Here is a 7,487-nt window from a genome sequence, read left to right as displayed (position 1 = left end):
GCCTCTCCCTCTTCCTGCTTCCTCTTCTCCCTTCCCACCGACCAGCCAACTTAACCTTTACCCCCCCCCCCAATCTTCAGATTTACCACTTCCCATGCAGCAGCTGGGAAAACTCTGGCAAGTTGCACAGTGCTCAGCAGCAGGGTCAATCTTGGTGCCTGCCACAAGGCCCGGCTGCCCTATGGGATACCTGCAACTTGTAAGGGGGAAGAGCTCTGTAAACTCTTGGAGGATTGGCTACATTAGGGGTATGTCACCTAATACGCAAAGGAGTTCCTGCTACAAAAAGAGCCCTTGGTATCACGTTTTTCCCTTTATCCCCTTCCCCACAGTATTTCCTCTTCCTCTCCTCCTGGTAGCCTCCTTATGCTCTCTCTTTTCCGTACTTCCTTCTCTCCTTCCCATCAACTAACCATCCTACCTTTTACCTGCCTCCCCATCTTCGGCTAATACCCTATCTTTCTCCATAATGTGGACCTACAGCAGCCTACAGCATTCTCCTCTTCCTCTCACCTTCATTTTATTCTCACAATAACACTGTGAAGTAGGTTAGGTTGAGAGTATAGGTTAGGTTGAGAGCGGCCCAAAGTTAGTAAGCTTCAACAGCAGAGTATGGATTTGAACCCCGGTCTCTCAATATAAAACTCTAACCACTACGCCACACCAGCTTTCATGTGGTAGCTGCCATCGAACAGTAGCGAGGAGCCAGGCCTGGATAAATCATAGCAGCAAATTACATGGTGGTGGTTGCTAGGCCTGGCTCTAAGGCCTCCCTCAAAGGCCAAAACAGCCCTGGAAAGGGCCCTGCTCACCCCACCCCCCCACCTTGGAATGATAGAAACTTGAATACTGGCAGTACTGTTATGGTTGCCTAGGAATGGCCACAGACGACATTTATTTCTTAAACCTACAGGCAGTATTATTATGTTGCAGAGTTTTAACCCCTGTTGAGGATACCCCCAAAACAATAGATTTAGATTTCATAATAGATTTAAATTTCAGGTTTTTCTGCAAAGCTGGGGCTTTTCTCAGGGTTGTAGAAAGATCAGTTTTTTATCCCCAGGGCCCCAGTCTCCAGATTTAAGTATTCACAGATGGGGCCATGTAGAGAATTAGATATACAATGATGCTTTTGTAATATAAATATTCTATATACAAGTGGTGACCTGCAATACTCATGGGGGAGATCTCATTCACCCCCAGCTTCCATACCATTCTTCCTTTGATGTGGTTTCCCACTCCTCCCCCTCCCTGCAGGGACATGAGAGAATCTTGTGGGGGAGGAGTAATCTTGCACACCCCATCCCCCCTACTCTGCTTTCCTTCACCCCTCCCCAAAGCTCTGGCCTCCTTGCTATGTCTGCCTACCCTCCCACCTGTTCCTCTGCCATTCTGCCAACCTTCACCCTTCCCTGCCACATTGGCCTCTGTTCACCACCCACAGCTGCGCTGCCTGCCAGCTGTGGCTGGGGGGGGGGAGACAAACAAAGCAGCTCCCTCTCTCCTTCCCTGACTTACATAAAGTGCTGCCTCATTCAGTTCTCTTGGTGGGTCAATGGAGGTTTGGGGACGATTTTAGCCTCCCCTCCATTAAAAAAATATTTCAGTTTTTTCTGCAGACCTGAGGGTCTCCCAAGCAATGTTCCCTCTAAGCTATGGAGTCCTGTGAGCAAAAATTCTACTCTGTGAGCTCCTGGCATTAAAGTTGTGAGTGAGGGATTTGGCTACTGCGTAAATTAGTTTGCTCTGGAGCCCTCCTTCCTGAGCTAAGACAAAAATGTGAGAGCCAGAGGCTAAAAAACTGTGAGCTAGCTCACACGAACTCAGCTTAGAGGGAACACTGCTCCCAAGTTTGCTGAAAAATCTCCCTGCTGTGTACAAAAGTCTGATCTGTGGATTTGTGTCTGCAGATGGATCCACACTGACTATTAGATATAGTTAAAGGTAAAGGTTTCCCTTGCTTGAAAGCTAGTCGAATTCAACTCTAGGGGGCAGTGCTCATCTCCGTTTCCAAGCCGAAGAGCCAGCGCTGTCTGAAGACGTTTCTGTGGTCATGTGGCCGGCATGACTAAATGCCAAGGCACACAGAATGCTGTTACCTTCCCACCAAAGTGGTACCTATTTATGTACTTGCAATTTCTTGTTTTCGAACTGCTAGGTTGGCAGGAGCTGGAACTAGAGACGGGAGCTCACTCCGTCACACGACACTAGGGTCTCGAAGTGCCGAACTACAGACCTTCCAATCTGCAGCTCAGTGTCTTAACCTCTGAGCCACTGCAGCCCCCTACTACTATTAGATATACTGATACATAAAATATCCTATCCATAAGTTGTACCAACATTTATTTTGTAATGGCTCTTTAAGGAACCTGGCCTCTTTATCAGGCTTATTTTCCTGAAGTTTTAAATACACTGGTTTAATCTTTGTTTCCCCTGTTAATGAAAATCATCAAAATCTAGATAACAAACACTTGTACTTAGGCCCGGGAGGGTAACCATGTTGGTCTAAAGCAGTAGAACAAAGTTAGAGTCCAGTGGCACCTTTAAGACCAGTGAAGTTTTATTCAAGGTGTGAGCTTTCGTGTGCATGCACACTTCCTCAGTTAGGCCCTAATTACACTATATTTGTACTTGCAGCATGAATGGAAAAACGTTTGTAACTTCAGTTTCTTCTAAATAGGGTTTGCCAACACAAGGTTGCAATAACTACAAGCTTTCTTAATAGCTCACCTCTACATTTTAATATCTTTATATCCTATGGAGGCAAGCAAAGCCTACAAAAAGATAGTAAGTGCTCCCTTTTAAGCAGTCAGTAACTTGACTAAAATCATGGGATACAAAACCAGAAGGATATAATTATACATTTCATACTACTCAGTAAAAGTAAAATGCAAGAAATTAGTTGCCATGAAAGGCACTGGATGTAGACGTATAAGTTCCACTAGCACTTGAGGTGTTTTGCTGTGCAGTTGCAGACAAGGCAAAAAGAACTGGTGTTTTTCAGGCTGTATTGTAGCATGTGTACATGAGAGAAAAGTTACACGCCACACACTAATAATGTAACAAGAGATAATACTTACCGATTCATATTTAAATATTCTCGCAACTCAATGACCAGAGGCTGGAACCTCCCCATTTCAGTCAACAGGATCCTCAACAGTTTTTGAGAAAATTAATTATAGTTTAGATCTTCATCAGAAAAGGCAATGCAGCACAAAAGCCCTAAAAATAAAATATGCTTGTGAAAAACATAAACAAGCCTGTAGAACATGAATTATTCTGCTAAGTACTGTAGGGAACAGATTTTAAATGATGGACCAAAACCCCCATAAACAACTAATATGGAAAGGTAAAGGTAAAGGTTCCCTTGCTCGAAAGCCAGTCAAGTCTGACTCTAGGGTTGCGGTGCTCATCTCCGTTTCAAAGCCGAAGAGCCAGCGCTGTCCGACGACGTTTCCGTGGTCATGTGGCCGGCATGACTAAACACCAAGGCGCACGGAACGCTGTTAACTTCCCACCGAAGTGGTACCTATTTATCTACTTGCAATTTCTTGCTTTCAAACTGCTAGGTTGGCAGGAGCTGAAACTAGAGATGGGAGCTCACTCCGTCATGCAGCACTCGGGTCTTGAACTGCTGAACTACTGACCTTCCACAGCCTGCAGTTCAGCGTCTTAACCACTTGAGCCACCGCAGCTGCTTTTAACATATTTAGGAACATACAAATAATAATATACAGATACAGATGTTCAAATACTACATGTAATAGGAGATCAAGACATCCCATAGTACACCCACCCCACCAGCCATTTGAACACTGGACTTCACACTTACATGGACCTAGCCCAATGCTCATAAGTCCCTTCTGACTGGACCGTATCACATTCCTAAACTACGCAAAGGATTAGAGCTTCTGCTGAGAGTTAAAACTATTACAAAGCTCAATAATCATAACCTAGATTTTCCTACTGAAATATCTGATGTATTGTGGACTGAAATCAGCACCAACATGAATGGTGTCCAGCATTTCTCATACTTTTTGAACTTGGTAACCTTTCCCCCACTTTGAAGCTGCTTTTGCCAAGGAGGTGGAAGAACTTTGCCATAGCCACCAATACAAAACAGTAAGCAAGTGGAAGGACCCCCTTCATCTGTTCCCAGGGAGATGCAAAGGGACAGCTCTATCAACACCATTCAAGTGTTCCCATGCCTGGATTAAGTGACCCCTTGAACGTGGGTCTGCATGCATATATGAGACAGGGATAGGATTCCCACCTCCCCTTTCTCATGTCTCTATTGTAGCAACAGCTTAAAGCAGCTGGCTCATAAGGGAATATCCCAGGAAGATCTCTTAAAGCTGAAGTACAAATTGGACAGCTTTTTTCCTACACACATACAACTACTATTGAAGAAATCTACAAGGTGAAACTATTGGAAAAAACTGAAAAAACGAGATATTTTTTTTGCTACATTAACACACACAACCTTCAGACATCTCAGTGCCTGAGAGATGGATCACTGCCCTCCCCTCATCTGGGCATGGCAAAAGCAAGACAAACGCCTGCACTCTTCTGGCCCATATTTTCAAGGTTTCCTCAAACAGGCTGTTCCTTTTCTGACCCAGTCAGAAAGTAGGAGAGTGGAGACTCATTCAAAATTAATCAGTGAACTTTTTCCTTATGTCCCAGAGTGTTTTGATCATAGTTTGACAATGGTGTAGTGGGCACAAAGAGAACTGACCACAAGCAGGGAGCCATCAGATATATGTGCAAATATCCATTCTAGGGGTGTGCAAAAAAACTAAATAAATCCTGGTATTTTTCAGCTTTGGGTAAATCAGACTAGAGATGTGAAGGCCTGGAAAAAAACCAGAAAAAAAATTTTTTTGGGGGGGGGGAACAGTTTTTCCCCGTTTTTTCCCTAAAGCCTTGTTTTTTTCCAAAAAATTAGAAAAATTGGGAAAAGAAAAGAAAAAAATTGATTATGGAACGTTTTATTTTAACATGTTGAATAAAATATTTTAAGACAAGGTGTTCATATATTTTCCAAATTATTTCTAAAAAATATGTATGGTATCAGATTGATCTAATTTCTGTGCACTGAGGACAAGCAAGTCCTAGGTTACAAACTGAACTCTCCAATGCAAGAACAAGATGCATTTCTTCCTTTAGGAGGTGCTATTGTCACAAGAAAAGAAAAAGGTTTCAGTTTTGTTTTTGCATGTGGGTGGGTATTCTGTTTATAATAATTGTTTGGATACACTATATTTTTAATATGCTAGTTGTGATAATTTCATGCCAAGTAAAAATGTCCATATTTATATTTTATGTTCCTAAAGTAACAGAATGATTTTCAATCTGGAAAAGAAAAAAGAAGTGCTAATGTAGCATTTTTTTCAATTTTTCCAAAAATTTCCATTTTCCCCCAGAAAAAAAAAGCGGGTTTTTTCCCGAGCTTCAAAATTTCTGGAAATTTTACATCTCTAAATCAGACCCAAAAATATTGGCAAATACTGAATTCCTCCTGTCCAATACCAGTAAGGTATTCAGATTGTGGAAATATTTGGTATTGCCAAATATATTCGGGTCTGATTTACACCACCAGAGGGAAAGGAGGCATGTTAAAATGCCTTCTTTCCCTCTGGTAGCCCCGACATACTTCCCTGTGAATTTCACTCCCCACCAATCAGCTGTGAGTGAAATTGACAAGGGAAAGCCTGGGCTCTCTGCCTTTCCTTCTCTAGCTGACATGTCCTAGCTGGAGAAGGGCAGGCAGGGAACCCAGGCATTTTTAAAATTTAAACACCCCCCCCCACTTCCCCGAATTTCTCTGCAAAAGCAGAGAGGCTCAGGGAAGGAAAGGGGCATGTGTGTATCTCTGTTCTGTATTCGGCATATGTGATACCTGAAAAATACTGACAAGGTATTTTTTGGGTATTTTTTCAGTTCAGCTATAGCCGAATGTACACCCCTAATCCATTCCCCCAAGGAGAATGTGGTCTTTAAGGAAAGAAAGCAATGGAAGTGCCAGGTTGTTGTAGTGGTCAGGAGTGCGGACTCTATTTTGAGAAAACTGGATTTGATTCCCCGCGCCTCTACATGCAGCTGCTGGTGTGACCTTGGGTCAGTTACAAGTTCTTTCAGAGCCGTTCTCTCACGAGCAGTTCTCGGAAGGGCTCTCTCAGCCCCACCTACCTCATAGGGTGTCTGCTGTGGGGAGGGGAAGGGGAAGGAGATTGTAAGCTGCTCTGAGACTCCTTCGGGTAGTGAAGGGCGGGGTTTAAATCCAATCTGGCCTCTTCTATGTACAAAGTGCCTTTCCTTTATAAAGGGAATCCTTTCTTATCTTTTTGGATACTGGAATTCGGTGACCTGTGCCTCACCCTGCATGCAGCATGAGGTGATAATGGTTCCACTGATGCTGCCCTAGATAAGAGGAGATTTGGTTTACACACTTGTGGGAATTCTGCTCTGGGATTTTTGATCAGTGTGCAGACATTTGTAAGATATAGATATGCATAATACATGCATCACGCAAAATGATGCTGGTCAGTTCCATGATTTTCTTCAAATGTGCCAGGCAGCACAATGCGCATGAATTTATACTGACAGCACAAAGTACATGCATATATGCTCTGCTACAAATGTGGCCAGCATCCCTATATTGTTAGTGCATACATGTATGCATAGAGCACATTACTAACAGCAAAATATCAGTTGGTACACATTACAAAATTGTGAGTAGCAACAATGACATGTTTAAGGAGCTATTTGTTTGAGGACAGGCTTAAGGACACTATTTGTGTCCTTGCTTAGAAACAAAGATCCACAAGTTTAGAGCAATCTGCAAAAGTCTACTGATCTTTTAAAAAATTACAGTTGCTGCTTCAATTGCTATTTGAAAAGGCAGGAAACCAAGTATAGGAGACTGTATCTTATCTGGATTTTGTAAGTCACAAGGCAAATAGAAATTAAACCAGTGTTACTGCAATGGTTTTTACCACTCAGTTTGAGGTAGTTTTAAATTAATTTTGCTGTATTTGAGGAGGGGTGTGGCTCAGTGACAGAGCATCTGCTTGGCATGCAGAAGGTTGCAGGTTCAATCCCTGGCATCTCCAGTAAAAAGGACCAGGCAGTAGCAGCCCTCAATGCCCTCAACTTCAGCAAGTTGAATAAGAACTAGAAAAGGCATGCCACACATGCAAAGAATGTGACTCCCAAATTCTGTTCTTTACTCCTTAACTACATGAGAGTTTTAATCCAGTTACAGCAAATCAAAGGTTAAGAGAGAAAGGAAAAAAATACTTCCAGTCTCGAAGTCAGATGTTCAAGGGGGATTCAGAAAAGGAAGAGGCACAAAATCATACTGCAAATTTACATCATTTACTGGAGTATACAAGAGAATTTCAGAAGAAAATCAGCTTGTGTTTCATAGATTATAGCAAAGCTTTTGACTGTGTATCATGAAAAATTATGGCTGCTTTTAAAAG

General features: G+C 42.6%; 1 protein-coding gene across 1 annotated transcript in view; it reads right to left on the bottom strand.

Annotated features, from left to right (window-relative positions):
• The window catches only part of USP49 (ubiquitin specific peptidase 49), an 18,044-nt gene extending 14,856 nt beyond the window's left edge, over positions 1–3,188 (bottom strand). The window contains exon 1 of the mRNA XM_015421655.1: positions 3,081–3,188. The gene's annotated coding sequence lies outside the window, so the exon portion shown is untranslated. The remainder of the gene's footprint in view (positions 1–3,080) is intronic.
• Positions 3,189–7,487: the final 4,299 nt, after the last annotated feature.

Source organism: Gekko japonicus, unplaced genomic scaffold (assembly GCF_001447785.1).
Source record: "Gekko japonicus isolate JY-2015 unplaced genomic scaffold, Gekko_japonicus_V1.1 scaffold2274, whole genome shotgun sequence".
Classification (NCBI taxonomy): domain Eukaryota; kingdom Metazoa; phylum Chordata; class Lepidosauria; order Squamata; family Gekkonidae; genus Gekko; species Gekko japonicus.
The sequence above is the reverse complement of the archived record's forward strand: the minus strand, read 5'-3'. Positions and strand labels throughout refer to the sequence as shown.